The sequence below is a fragment of the Eleutherodactylus coqui genome, chromosome 10 (assembly GCF_035609145.1).
Source record: "Eleutherodactylus coqui strain aEleCoq1 chromosome 10, aEleCoq1.hap1, whole genome shotgun sequence".
In the NCBI taxonomy this organism is placed as follows: Eukaryota; Metazoa; Chordata; class Amphibia; order Anura; family Eleutherodactylidae; genus Eleutherodactylus; species Eleutherodactylus coqui.
In genome coordinates, this window is record NC_089846.1 from 107,566,369 (window position 1) to 107,581,050 (window position 14,682).

Here is a 14,682-nt window from a genome sequence, read left to right on the forward strand (position 1 = left end):
TAATTTTCAAATGACTCATTGGGGAATTCTAAGTTAATTGAGAGGGATCTCCTTTTCATTATCCCTATCTATTAGCCTAAGCAAAGAGCGGCTATATAGAGACCTACTTGCTCTGGAAGACCTGGCTTGTCTTATATGGTCAGCCCATTGAATTTCATGAGAACTGTGTAAAGCTTCATTTCCCCAGCTGGGGTGCTGCAGGGGAATTAAACACTTGCTGATAGGTTCCCCCATGGATGATAGCCAATTGCTGTGAGTGCCAACAGCTTTAGGGCTCTTTCACACGAGCAGAGGCGTTTTTACGTTTTCACATCCATGCCATTTATTGGAACGAATGCATGTTTTTCTGTGATCACAGCCAGCGTTTTCTCACCCATTCACAAGACTGTGAGCATCGCTTTTAGCAAAAAAATACGTTGCACCCCGAAAAACCCTCGCTCTGCCAAAATCCTCGGGATGCCTTCAAATGCCTATATAGAGGCTTTTTGCAGCTTTGGACACTGCTAAAATGCCTCCCCCTTCCTTTCTTTGTATATCTGGCAAAAGATAGTTCCAGAACAATCTTTCTGCCCAGCGTATATGCGTTGGCTCGTGTTTCGGTCGCTTATGTTCCATTTTTGATGCTTCAATGTTTTTACGCGCCATATATTCGCCCATGTGAATGGATGCATTGGAAATCAATGACGCAGATGGTTGTGTAAATACGGTCGGGTGTAAAAACGCGTTGTTTATGCGCTCGTGTGAAAGAAGCCTAACATCAAGGAACTCTTCTCACAAAAAGTTACTATCCAAAGCAAACAACTGTGGCAACATGAATAGTAGGCAAGAAAATAAGCACACTTAACTAGCTGTGAAGAAAGTAATCTAAAATATATAAACTTCGGTAAGCGGAATATTAACATCCAGAAACACAACTATAATTGCGGCATACTTACTCTATTTAACCCATTTAGGACCAGCCACAGTAAATTTACGGGGGCTGGTCCTGGGCTTAGAGCACCGCCGATAGCAAAATTACGGCGGTGCTCTAAGTCTCTTGCCTCTGCAATCAGTCAGAGGCAGGAACGGGTCATCCGCTGTTAGTAACAGCGGATAACCCGGAGCAGAAGGCAGGAGGGGTTTTTAAACCTTCCTGCCTTCTGCTTCCCCGACATACAGTGCTCAATGAGCACTGTATGGGGAAATTGAAAGTAACATGTACTTTCACTACGGGAGCCTCGGGGGATCATGTGACCTCCTAGAATTCCCTGCTACTGCAGAGCTGGAGGGTCAGACTAGACCCTGGCAGCTCTGCAGGTGACTAATGTCACCACAGGGGTTGCTTTCCCCTGTAACTAGGGCTCCTATGGACGCCCTAGCTATAGTGGGAAAGTGTCAAATAAAGTTAAAAAAAAGTGAATGTCCCCCAGAGGTCTTGTATGACGTCATGGGGGACATAGATAGTAAAAAAACACAATTACATACATAAGTAAAACAAAACAACAGAATAAAACAACAATACATACAAAAGAGAGAGAATAACACAAAGCAGACGCCAACAAAAACCATCGCTGTATGCGCCCTGTAAACCAAAACCATACATACTATATATCAAAACGTCCGAAATAAATAGAGGAACTCATTTCCATACTTTATTTTAGTGTAAATATAAAAATAATTTTTAAAAAACTATAAATGTTAAATAATTTTTTTTAGCATTTTACCCCCAATAAAACTAAAAAACGGAAAAAAACGTCAGTGAAAAAGATATTTAAAAAATAGTCCTATATGTCACGGAAAAAAAAACGCAGCAAAAATAATTTTGGTAGCTAAAGGAAAAAAAATGGAGCAGTAAAACCGTCACATGGGTAAAATCCCTAAAAAGTGTCTGGTCCTTAAGGTACAAAACAACCTGGTCCTTAAGGGGTTTAATGGGTTTTCTAAGAGTCTTAAAAAAAAAGTTCGGTAGGAGAAAGAAAGTGATTAAAATGAAAAGAAAACTACTTCCCCACTAAATGTCTCTCCACTCCAGCAGCACTGCTTCGATCCTGGAAGTTCCTGCAGTAGTCATATGCCATTCATTGTTCATGTGACTACTAGAGCCAATGAGTGAGCCTAGTGGTCATATGTGTGTGAACAGCTTGTGTCTGCTGAGGCCAGTGATTGGTTGAAACCGTCATGTGAACAGTGAATAGCACATGACTGCTGCAGGAACCTCCAGTGGCAGCGCTGGAGGTCAGGGGACATTTGAGGATTGAGTACAGTTTTTTTCCTTGTTTGAGCCACTTTTCTGCCCCCCATAAATTTTTTAATAATCTTAGAAAATGCTTTAAGAAAAACTTATGGAAGACTGGAAAAAATCTTAATAGATGTAGGACTAATATCTTCTGTGGCACATTACAATTCAGGGAAGTAGTAGATCCAAAAACAAAAATATGAACAATTCCTGTGTGGTCATCTTCGTTCCAACTCTCATGCTAAGAATTCCTAATTTCTACTATGACTATTTAGGTTTGAAGTTTGTATTTTGAGTCTTCTTGATATATTTGAGCAAGGGGCATCAGCTTGTATGTGATCCGAATTTTTTATGAATGTTCTCATTGAAGAAATTAAAATTGTTGGCACTACAGCACTTACCATGTGCTGCCATTTCTTCCCTGCTGATTCATGACAAAATGCAGCAAATTCCTCAGTCAAACCCATTATACATTTATCAGACATTCCTATTTTAGTGTTGCATGGTAAAAATGTATCCTAACAGCTCTGGATCTCAATCAATCAACCAGGAATCACAACCTTCATCATCTTGTCATTTTAACCCTTTACATGAGCTAATTCCATAATCATGCCTGTAAATCCAGCAATTACCCAAAGAATAATGCAACATGAGCAAACTTTTGAAAATTTCAGTTTGCCCGATTTGTGAGGGTATATATATATATTGCCATATGTTCTTTATACTTTTATACCTATATGCAAGTTTTATTCAATTCCAAATAAGAAAAAAAACTTAATCTGTCGCCTTAACATCAGATATTCCAAGGCTTTAGACGGCTGAGAGAGATGTTCTAGAAATTCAGAGAAGATACGGAACCAGACACAAGGCCGCGTGTACTTGGCCGATTTCCCAGAAGCGCTGGAACAAGATATCAAGATGTTCAACCATGTACATAATTTTCAGTGTCTCAGGCCGAAAATCCGGACTGCCCATATATGGTTATGAGCCCATCACCCCCTGGTTGGTGATGGGACAAAGGGTATAAGATCTCATGTAATCTGTAATAAAACACAGCCGAGAGCCATCTCCCGTGTGAGAAACTATACCAGACCTCCCTGTGTGGTGTCTCTTCTTACCGCCGGCAACGGGGCAAGTGGGGTGGGCCCGATTGGTGCTGTACTTAGAATATTTTATTACCCTGACAGATTCACCAAATTTAGTCAGAAAGGTCACTGCGGTCCAAATTAGCTCAAACTGAACTGAAACTATACAAAAAGAAAACTAATATAGTGAATAACACTTATATATAACATAAGAGCTCTATATAACACTCTTAGTTCACCTACAGAGGTGTAGCTAAAGGCTCAGGGGCCCGAGTGCAAACATTCAGCTTAGTCTCCCCCCACCTGTACCTGTACCTATACCTAAACTGTGCTGCATACTGCTGCCATACATAGTCTAGCCGCATGGCATAAGATTTCCAAACATGAATCATTTCTTGGACTATGTGAAAATTTGTTTTAGCCCCTTAGTCTGTCTTCACGTTTTCTGTTGCATTTTTGAACCACAATTAAAAAACACATCAAAAAACTGCATGCAGTATTCAAAAAACACATGCATTTTTATGAAACTGCACACATTACCAAAAACCCCATCTCCCTGTATCTAGTGATGTACAGTCTCTCATAACTGTAATCTCTCAGTGGAAGTGAGGACTGAGTGCCGAGGGAGTCTGAAGCATGTAAATGGCTGCCAGCTGCCCTGGGTAACAGCACTCTCCTCCCTGAGTGCCACCCATAGCTGGTCCGTGGAGGCACTACAGTACATGGCGGGGGCCCGTGGGCCCCCATTCACTAAAGGACCATGTCACAATTGCGACCCCTGCGACTCCTAACGGTATGCTGGTGGTAACCTAGAAGTGTATATAAATACTTTTTGTCTGTTTTTAAGGCAAAGTTAAAGGGGGTGTGGCTTCCAGATAACAATGTTTAAGGACTGGACATGAGTTAAATAAAAAAAATAAAGCATACTCACCTGTCTTCAATTTTCCCAGGGCACAGCTAATCAGCTCCCACTGCCCTGACCCTGTCCTTTGCCAACAAAAATCTCTGATTAGCTGTAGCGTCACTTTCCTAAACGTCTGGCATCATGGCGCCCAGGATGTGTGTACTGATGCCAAAAGTTTGCAAGGCAATGCTGTGGCCTCTGATTGGCCACAGTGGTCACCTGACTTCTGACAGCAGAGTACGTAAACAGTACAGCAGGAGCCAATTAGCTGTGGCCCTGGGGTGCAAACACAAGCGAATATGCCTTTTTAAAATTTTAACTCATGCCTATCCCTTAAAAATATTTATCTTAAACCCACAAGACCCCTTTAACGAAGAAGAAGAAAAAGAAAAAGATGAATCAGAAAAAATATTATTTTTCCTTCTCCTTTTACCTTCTTCTTATTCTTTTTTTTCTTTTTAAAATAAAGAAAAAGAAGGACAAATAAGAAGAAAAATGGAAGAAGAATTTTAGTGGGCTCAGCCAAGACGAACCGCCTGAGGTTCGGGTTTGTGCCGAACTCCACTTTTAGCAAGATTTGACCTAAAACAGGGTTCTACTTTTTCGGTTTGCTCCACACTATACAAGTCCATTCCTACACGGCTGCATATCTGAATGTTTGTTTAAACACATTCTAGACAATGTCACTTCAGTCCACTCTAAACATCCCTTCGACCTCTGAATGTGGCTCTACATTATTAGTTGACACTTTTGCAAACATAGGGAGTCTATTCATTCTAGACATTTGCTTAGCACAAAGAAATCAAAGACACATGAATGAAGCACACATTAGGAGGATGAAAAAGTGGACAGTGCAGTGTCCTTGGAAGCCTTAACATCACTTCCATTGTTACTCGCACAATGTGGAGCAAATTTAATAAGGGGCCTTTTCAAAGGAAAAATATTAATTGAAGTCTCCAAAATTTGATCTTTTGTGTCTTTTTATAAAATTGTCTTCAGTTATATATTTCCCTTAAAATGTTACTTCCTTTTTTGCTATAATCGACAGTAGTTAGGCGAATATAATGTGGGGTCTGAACGTTTCATCAGTCATTATATTTGAACTTTCTTTACAACAGGAAACCAAAGTGAGAGCCGCATAAGGACAGCTCAATGTGATTGTAAAAAATACTTAATACAGATGCTTTTCAATTCAAATGTACGCTTTTTAGTCAAATGGTGCCAAAAGCCACTAAAAGCTGTTTTATCATAAAGTCTTTGGGAAAAATCACCAAAAACCATCAAAGATGACTAGAGATGAGCGAGCATACTCTGTAAGGCAATTTGCTCCAGAGAGCTTGCCTTTTTCGCGTAACTGCTGGCTCGTCCCTGAAGATTTGGGGAGGGCCACGTGGGGCGGTGGAAGGAGCGGGGTGAAGAGTGAGAGAGATCTCTCTCTCCCTCCCGATTCTCTCCACAACCCCCCGCGGCCCCTCCAAAACTTCAGGGACAAGACAACAGTTACTCGAAAAAGACGATGCTCTCTCGAGTAAATCGCCTTACCGAGTATGCTCGCTCATCTCTAAAGGTGACACAAAAATGCATAATCCATTACCGCACTGTGCATATGAGAATTCGTGATTTTCTGTAGTCTTACCAACTTCTGGTTGGCGAGGTATTGCACATGTAGAATATCGTATTAAGCAAAAAAAAGCGTGCACACAGTTGAATGTAGCCATAATTATGGCATTTAAAGACCTCCAAATAACATTGCTTGCAGGGAAAAACACCTCCCAGAATGCCAGTACTGTACGGAGGCACCATATGGCGGCACACAGAGTGAATACATGTGCTCAGTGTGGCTCGATACAGGCTGTGTACAGATCCTTGCCAGAAGCGTAGCGTACGCGGGAAGTCATGGCAATGATTATAGCAGAAACTGTGCTATAAATGGACGGTTTAACTGTTGCTTCCAGCAGACATCATACTATAATGAACCCATTCGTTATCAAGGCTTTATTTTCCAACTGACGGCATGATACGACTACTGGATCTATGCTAGGATGATGTAAACAATGTTCCTGAAGCCATATGAAATGGGTGAAAAGAACTTGTTTAACAGAAATTCTATATAATATCCGTCATTGTGCCACCCGTTGTATACTATTGTCCGCTACTGCTTACTGTAGAGACGCGTTTCAGGTCCCGGCTCATGCTACCTTATGTATTTATGAAAGCAATAGTGATTTTTTATTTTCTTGCTAGGGTCATTTTCCTTTTTTTCCCAGAAAAAGGAAAAAAAAATACATTAGGAAATGTTTTTTCGTAAAAGTAAGTCTCAAGAGTTTTGATTTAATTGAATGTCTACAAACAAAAGGCGGCAGACAGGATGCTTTCATCGATGAACTTGGCGGCTCGTGATATTCGGAATCCTGGATAAGCAGATCTTCATTCATGCTTTTGGCATGCCGCTCTATGTGGGCACTGGGAATAGCTGAGAATATACACTTTTGTCTTATGTCAGGCATAAACTATTCAAGGCAGAAGCAGGCAGCACTAAATGGATGAGCTCAGCTGAATCACTAACTCTAACCGCTGTAGATCATCTTTAATTAATTGGGACTAAGGTTCTATTGAACAGGAGTATATTAGCTAACAGCAAAGCGACAATAATCTGAAGAAGCGAGTGTACCTCCTACCTACTGTAGCTTAAAACAATGGGAGAATGGAGAGGGTTTTATCAATTACCAGATTGCCTAATTACTATACTGTATATCAAGGTTAAGGCTGCTGTCACAGAAGAATCCTCTTTAGCCTGGGGCTACATGATGGCTGTAAGTCACTGTGCATTGACTGTCATTACACTATATACTGAAGCAAAAGTTGAAATAAGGACTCGTGCACATGGTCATATTTATTTATGGCTCAATTTGTACAAATCTGTAAGAGGGGTACAATAATAATAAGAGCCTTGTGTGCCACAGAGTGTTAAGGCAGCAGAAATGCAGTCCTAAGCTCTCGCTCATGACCTGAAGGTTGTGAGTTCAATCCCCGCTTGGGTCAGGTAGCTGGTTCAAGGTTGACTCAGTCTTCCGAGGTCGGTAAAATGAGTACCCAGCTTGGTGGGGGGTAATAAATAAAATTACCTTAAAGGGGTTGTCCCGCGGCAGCAAGTGGATCTATACACTTCTGTATGGCCATATTAATGCACGTTGTAATATACATTGTGCATTAATTATGAGCCATACAGAAGTTATAAAAAGTTTTTTACTTACCTGCTCCGTTGCTGGCGTCCTCGTCTCCATGGTGCCGACTAATTTTCGCCCTCCGATGGCCAAATTAGCCGCGCTTGCGCAGTCCAGGTCTTCTCCTGTTCTCTATGGGGCTCCGTGTAGCTCCGCCCCGTCACGTGCCGATTCCAGCCAATCAGGAGGCTGGAATCGGCAATGGACCGCACAGAAGAGCTGCGGTTCACGGAGGCAGAGGATCCCGGCGGCCATCTTCACAGGTAAGTATAGAAGTCACCGGAGCGCGGGGATTAAGGTAAGCGCTCCGGTGAGCTTTCTGTACGTCCCTGCATCGGGGTTGTCTCGCGCCGAACGGGGGGGGGGGGGTTGAAAAAAAAAAAAAACCCGTTTCGGCGCGGGACAACCCCTTTAAAGCGCTGTGGAATAGGTTGGCGCTAGACAAATAACAAGATTTAGTTATTTAATAATTCTGAAAATAAGGTTGAAAATGAATCAGTAAAAATACTGCCAGATTTCCATATACAAACAAATAAAGTTTTGGCCCATAACACTCTCGATTTGACCATCATTGAAAAGAAAAGGGTAAGGGTTGTTGACACTGCTATACCCAGTGATGGCAGGGTTGATTAGAAACAACAACAGAAAAATGGCCAAATATGAAGATTTGAAGGTCGAAATACAGCGCCTCTGCACATGCAGGTAGTTGTGGTCCAAGTGGCAATAGGCACACTCGGTGCCATGATTAAAAACTTGACTGGCACTTGAAACAACTCAATATCGACAAAATGAACATCTGTTACAAAAGTCCATCCTGCTGGGCTCTGCACACATTTACGCCACTATGTAACCTCATCCTAAGATCCTAGGTGGATCCCAATGTGTCATGAAGATGAACTACCACGCTGTGAACTCGAGTTTGTGTTCTTCTGTTTTTTTTGTATATAATAATAATAATAATTTTTATTCATATAGCATCAACATATTCCTCAGCATTTTACAAATCAGGAGAAATCTGAACAGACAAAATCAGACATTAGATATAACATAAAAGGGGTTGGTCAGTCGTAAACTCGAGTTAGGATAGGCCATCAAGAAAAGATCGCTGAGCGTCTGCTGCCTGGGATCCCCATAGATCAGCTCTGTTATGTAAGAAGGAGCCATACACACTCCATGCCAAAAGCTTTGCCTTGTGCACAAGTCCTAAGAGCCAGTCTCAAAATGTCCATTTACCCTTGGGGTGTGGCCACACATAGACTCATGTAGTCATTTTGTGCTTATTTTAATGTTTTAATGAATTTAGGAGACAAATGTTAAATCTACAGTAATTGAGGTAATTTGTGTGGCATGGGCTATGGCCAGTGGTGGGGCCTTAATAGAAAAATATTGAGAAGCTGTTAGGTAGGCAATGACATTTTCAACAGCCTTACACCAAAAATCTCATGTACATTGTATGGGTAATAAATTAGTTCTTCTTGTTGGATAGTTGTGTCTCTATCACAGGGAGTTAAGCTGGTCTTAGGATAAGTACTAGTAATTATTAGGAAATTATAGTACCAGTGTTTCTGGTGGGGGAATGCATAACACAGCTCTGCTACATGCATGTCACACACACAGCACTGCTACATACATTGTTCATCCCATAAAACAGGGATCAGAAGCAGCATAGCACTGGAGATGAAGGACCTGTGATGACGTCACCGTCATGCTCTGCCCCTGGTCAAATGACGATAATGTCATCACAGGTCCTGCATCCTTGTGCAGATTACAGGCAGACTACAAACCCCCTGTAGCCTCAGTTGCTATTGAGTACTAATGAACACCTAGCCGGACAGCAGCCGTGTGCATACAGGGCCTGTGATGATGTCACGATCATGTGATCAGGGGCAGAGCATGTAACTCCCTCACTGGAGATGAAGGATCTTTGATGATGTCCCCATCATGTGATCAGGGGCAGAGTATGTAAGTCACTCACAAACTCACTCACTCACTCACTCACGCACTCACAGACTAACAGGTCATCGTTAGTAGTTTGATGATCATTACTTTTCCTGCAATAAGTGGTGGGCATTGGAGTGATGTGTTGAGTGTGTGTTAAAGGTCCATTTCCAATTCTCGTTTGAACGTGTAAACAATGTCAAAGTTCGATTGGGCAGCCTGTTTATACAGGCAGATACATCCTTGGCTCGTTAAAAGGAGAAATTGTTTAGTCATTCACATTCGCTGTATAAGTGAATGAGAACTATTGAATGATTTGTATGTAAACCGAACAATTAGCGAATGAGAAAACAAGGATTTTTACACTTGCGCAAAATGAACGATGAACCCAAAGCTAATAATTTATCATTCATGGTTGGTTGCGTTTACATTGAACGATTATCGTTCATTTTCGCTCGTTTGAACGATTTTTTGAAAGATAATCGTTCCGTGTAAAAGGGCCTTAGTGATATTTCTTATACCACTATGAAACCTGAAAAAATGATTTGATAAATTAAGCAGGAAATGCATGGCTCAAAACTCTAATAATGTGTGTAACAGCTGGAACAAAAGCTCAAAAGATGCATACCTAATCAGACAAAAATAGAAACAGCGTGCTAACAATGCTCATTATTTCAAATGCAGGTAATTTTGCTTATCTGCACTCATCAAGAATATGATTTTATTACCAGCAGAAAACTATGCATTTACACACAAAACTGGGAAGGACTATAAATCAAGATCTCCGTGCTTCCAGCCTAAGCAATACAGGAAATCTACAGCTACTGGTATGTTTATCTATACGATTTCCCGGCATTTAATGACATGTTTAGTACAGAAAACGCTAATAATTATATATCAATGACTTGAAAACACAATTCCACCCCAAAAAAACAATAATTAAGGTTTAACTGTAGGTTGTTTTCCTATTCCACCCAAAGTAAGGTAAATATAACAGTACTCAGCATTGATATCGTACAGATCCTAGATAACTCACCTTTACTTTCCTATGGGTTTAAGGTATACTTCTGCATACCTCTGATTATACACTGATTTAGGGTTTGTGCTTCTCTACTCTGACTAATAGAAGGGATTCTAAATTCGGGTGACACTGTCTATGATATCTCTATGCATTAACTGTATAAGGGCTTAGTCAGACGGGCGTTTTTTCGCGCGATTTGCGGATCGCATGACGGATGCGCATCCGCAAATCGCGTGACCGGTGCGCGCAAGTCGCCCGCAAATCGCCCGAAAATCTGCTCCTAGCCGCGTTTCATTAGAAACGGGCCGGAGCTGTCCAGCGCATTGCATTCAATGGAGACGGCAATACAGCCGTCTCCATTGAAAGCAATGCGCTGCGGGCGAGCCCGGGATGAATTGTCGGTAAGGGCTTAAATATATAAGCCCTTACCTGCAATTCATCCTAAAATGTGTTAAAATAAAAAAAAATTGCATTCTCACCTTCTGCCGGCAGCTCCGAGCGGCCGTCCTGCAGTGGGTGTGAAGGGGGTGTGAGTCAGACCTGCCCCCTGATTGGCTCAGCGCTGAGAGGCAGCAGTCACTCACCCATTCATGAATTCATGAATGGGTGTGTGAGTGAAACCGGCCTCTGATTGGTCAGGCTGTGACCAATCAGAGGCAGATCATTCAGCAGGCGGGGATTTTAAAGCCCCGCCGGCTGAATAGTGCCGAGAAGCAGTTCAGGAGAACTGACAGCGGCCGCGGCTGGACTCTGGCTGCAGCGGAAAGGTGAGTATACAATTTTTTTTTATTTTAACACATTTTAGCATGAATTGCAGGGAAGGGTTTATATATTTAACCCCTTCCCGACATTTCACCCCGCGCATGCCGGCAGCCCATTGCTTTCAATGGAGCGGCTGTATTGCCGCTCCATTGAATTCAATGGGCAAACATCGTTCTTCTCTGCCACAGCTGTTACAGCTGTGGCAGAGAAGAATGATTTGTCTTCTATATGTTCTCAATGGGGTCGGCGCTGCTGCCGCCGGCCCCATTGAGCGCATATACAGAAGCGAACAGAAATCGCAGATCACAGATAGGTGCGATCTGCGATTTTTTGTTCTATAATTTTTCGGACGAGCGCATAAAAAGCGCTCATGTGTCCGATACCATTGCGAAGCAATGGTTTTAAAAAATCGCGGGACGCATGCGCATGCGCAAATCGCGGCAAAAAACGCCCGTCTGACTAAGCCCTAAGAGTTATCCTAATGAGGCCAACTGATGGAGTTTTGGAAAAGCCCATTCACTTCAGGGCTTAGTCACACGGGCGCATCGGCACCCGTGTTACTGAATGAAGGAGACGGCCGCACTTCAGGACGGACGTCTCTCTGCAGTGCCGGAAGAAAGAACATGTGACTGACTTAATTGCTGGTCATGTGTTCTTTCTTCGGCGCTGCAGAGAGACGTCCGTCCTGAAGTGCGGCCATCTTTTTCCTGCAGTAAGGGCTCAGTCACATGGGTGCATCGGCGACCATGTACGGGTGCCGATGCACCCGTGTGACTAAGCCCTCAGTTGCAACTTTTTAAATTACTTTTGTTAAAAACCAAAGTAAAAGAGCCTGATCTGACCTTGTGAATACAGCGCAAGGCCTCATGTATAGGGGTGTAACATGGCTCTATGCAACCTCAAAGTTGTACAGAGCCATTATACATATAGAGGGATAGGGCTTTATTATACTTCTGTATGTTCTAAATGTCGCACAGAGCTTTTTCTCTGTTGGATACTGTATAAACTTGACAGAAAAAAGCGGAGTGATCTTTTATCAATATCATTGTTTCTAGTGGAGCATATCTTTAACACATAGATGTCTACAACTCTGTAGTAGAGAGCTGCAAGGACCCTGTCATGTGCTTGGGACCTAAGATTATGACTTTGGAGCCTATGACAAGAGCCTTAGAGCCCCATGTGGCACAGAGTGTTAAGGCAGCAGAAATGCAGTCCTAAGCTCTTGCTCATGATCTGAAGGTTGTGGGCTCAATCTCCACTTGGTTCAGGTAGCCGACCCAAGGCTCACTCAGCCTTCCATCCTTCCGAGGTTGGTAAAATGAGTACCCAGCTTGCTTGTGGTGGGGGTAAAAGATGACTTGGGAAGGCGATGGCAAACCACCCGGCAAAAACAGTCTGCCAAGAAAACGTCAGCCTAGGAGTCAGTCATGACTCGGTCCTTGCACCAGGGGACTTTACCTTTACCATAGGCTCAAATATAAGCCACTGTATAGAGATAAACATGTTATAGGTATTTTAATTTGACACTTTTGCATAGAAAAGTAGAGCAGACCATACCTTTTTATACACTAAAAAAGGTATACTGACATAAAAGAGGCCATAGGGAAACAATTTGGCTTTTACAGAATGTTTGGGAGCCTATGATTATGTTCAATATATGTATTAGGTGAGTTCCTGGCAGGCACATCAAAAATATTCACAAAGCACAATGTGAACAGAGAATTAGTTATTATATAGTCTGAAAACCCACCGTGGTGCCATACCACTCAACGTTTCAACTCTCAAAAATGTATAAACATGCCTTCAATATATTTATATGTAATGATTTTCATACGCTATAGCAAGGTTTAAATGTCCCTTGGTTTTTAAGTTTGAACATTTTGAGCACTTAGAAGAATACAAATGGAAAGGCACAATAAAAATGAGGGATTTTTAGACAAGGAAATCGAAAACAAGTGTGGGTAAAATCTAATAATCTTGTCCATTTTTCTGTGCCTGTTGTGTACATGCAGATGAATAAAATCCAATAATATCTGAAACATGTTATTCTAAATATGAATAGAACATTCTGTCTGTTTTCTCCTTCCTGAAATGAAACTGCCCTCTGGCTCTTCTTGTCGAATAACAGTCTATTGTGCAGTGTCCAAAACTCATAAACAATTTACAAGTCCCCTCCATTTCCTTGTGTTGGTTTGATTGTGCCTTGTTTCTATTAAAATATCTTTTGATAAGAGCCCCGCTGTGCAAAAGACAGGGAGTTAAACTCTATTTTCTGCATTGCAATTTAAAGAACCACTTGTCCATTCAATCCACTTATTTTTGAGCATATCCTCGGTGAAGGATGATTGTAACACTCACAAATATATTTGTAAAGGTTTCTGTGCTATGACAGGCATTAAGCACGCATTTCAACTGTGTGTGCGAAGAATAAAACGAAGTGTTTGAGCTACATTTCAGATACATTTTTCCTTTAAGTCTCCACAGCACGACAACTTTTTCTTTTCGACTGCAATATCTAATGGGTTGCTTGCCCCTCTACTGGGAAGTTGAATCAAAAGTTGGTTACAACACATAGAAAAGGGAGGGGTATTGTAGGTGCCCCATTTATTAGGCTCTGCTCACACTACAGTCAGGGGCGTAACTATGGAGGATGCAGGGGATGCAGTTGCACCCGGGCCCAGGAGCCTTGGGGGGCCCATAAGGCCTCTCTTATCCATATAGGGAGCCCAGTAGTATGAATAAAGCATTATAGTTGGGGGCCCCGTTCCAGGTTTTGCATTGGGGCCCAGGAGCTTCAAGTTACGCCTCTGACTACAGTAATGACAGATCACCTATCAAAATGACTTCATGGTTTTGTTTTGTTTTTGTTTCAGGGTTCCTTAATCTATAATGGTAAGGATATTGTTGCAGATTGCTCTAATCTTATCATCAAAAATATGGAAATGGCTAATGGAAGCACCAATGGAGGCCCCGACACAAATGTGCACAGAGCCTTATTCATAATGCAATTATTCATGCTTCCCTTTAGCAGCTCAGCCCAGAAGGATCTATACACTTCTGTTATGTGATCGAAACTATAGACAGGTTTGAGAATGTGTTTAGCTGCTCAAAAAGGGATGGCAAGAAGTGTCATTCGAAACATAAGAAGAAAAAGCCTCCGTAGATTCTAATGCTAAGTGTCTGATTTTTTTCTTGCTTTCAAATTTTGGGTATTTTTGCATTTCTTCATATGACTATGACTTTCTAAGTGCAGGCTCTTCTTGGCATGATGCTAATTCTTACCTTGGTGTTGTCTACATTGCTCGTATGTTTTATAGAGCTATGCTGAGCCAATCACAGATCTTCCCATGTCTGTTCCTCCCTATCATCCCTAAAACAGCAACATCTGTTCCTGCCCCATAGCTACTATTTACTGCTTTACTACATTTGCATTTTTTCAAAATAAGAAGCTTTTGAACACATGCATAGTTTGATACAGCAAAGCTGAACTTAAAAAGGAACTAAACTTTTGGATGACTTTTCAGAATAAGCTG

General features: G+C 41.8%; 1 protein-coding gene across 1 annotated transcript in view; it reads right to left on the reverse strand.

Moving 5' to 3' along the window:
• Positions 1 to 14,682, reverse strand: part of TENM1 (teneurin transmembrane protein 1) — a 616,814-nt gene that overhangs the window by 53,719 nt on the left and 548,413 nt on the right. The gene's annotated exons all lie outside the window — the stretch shown is intronic.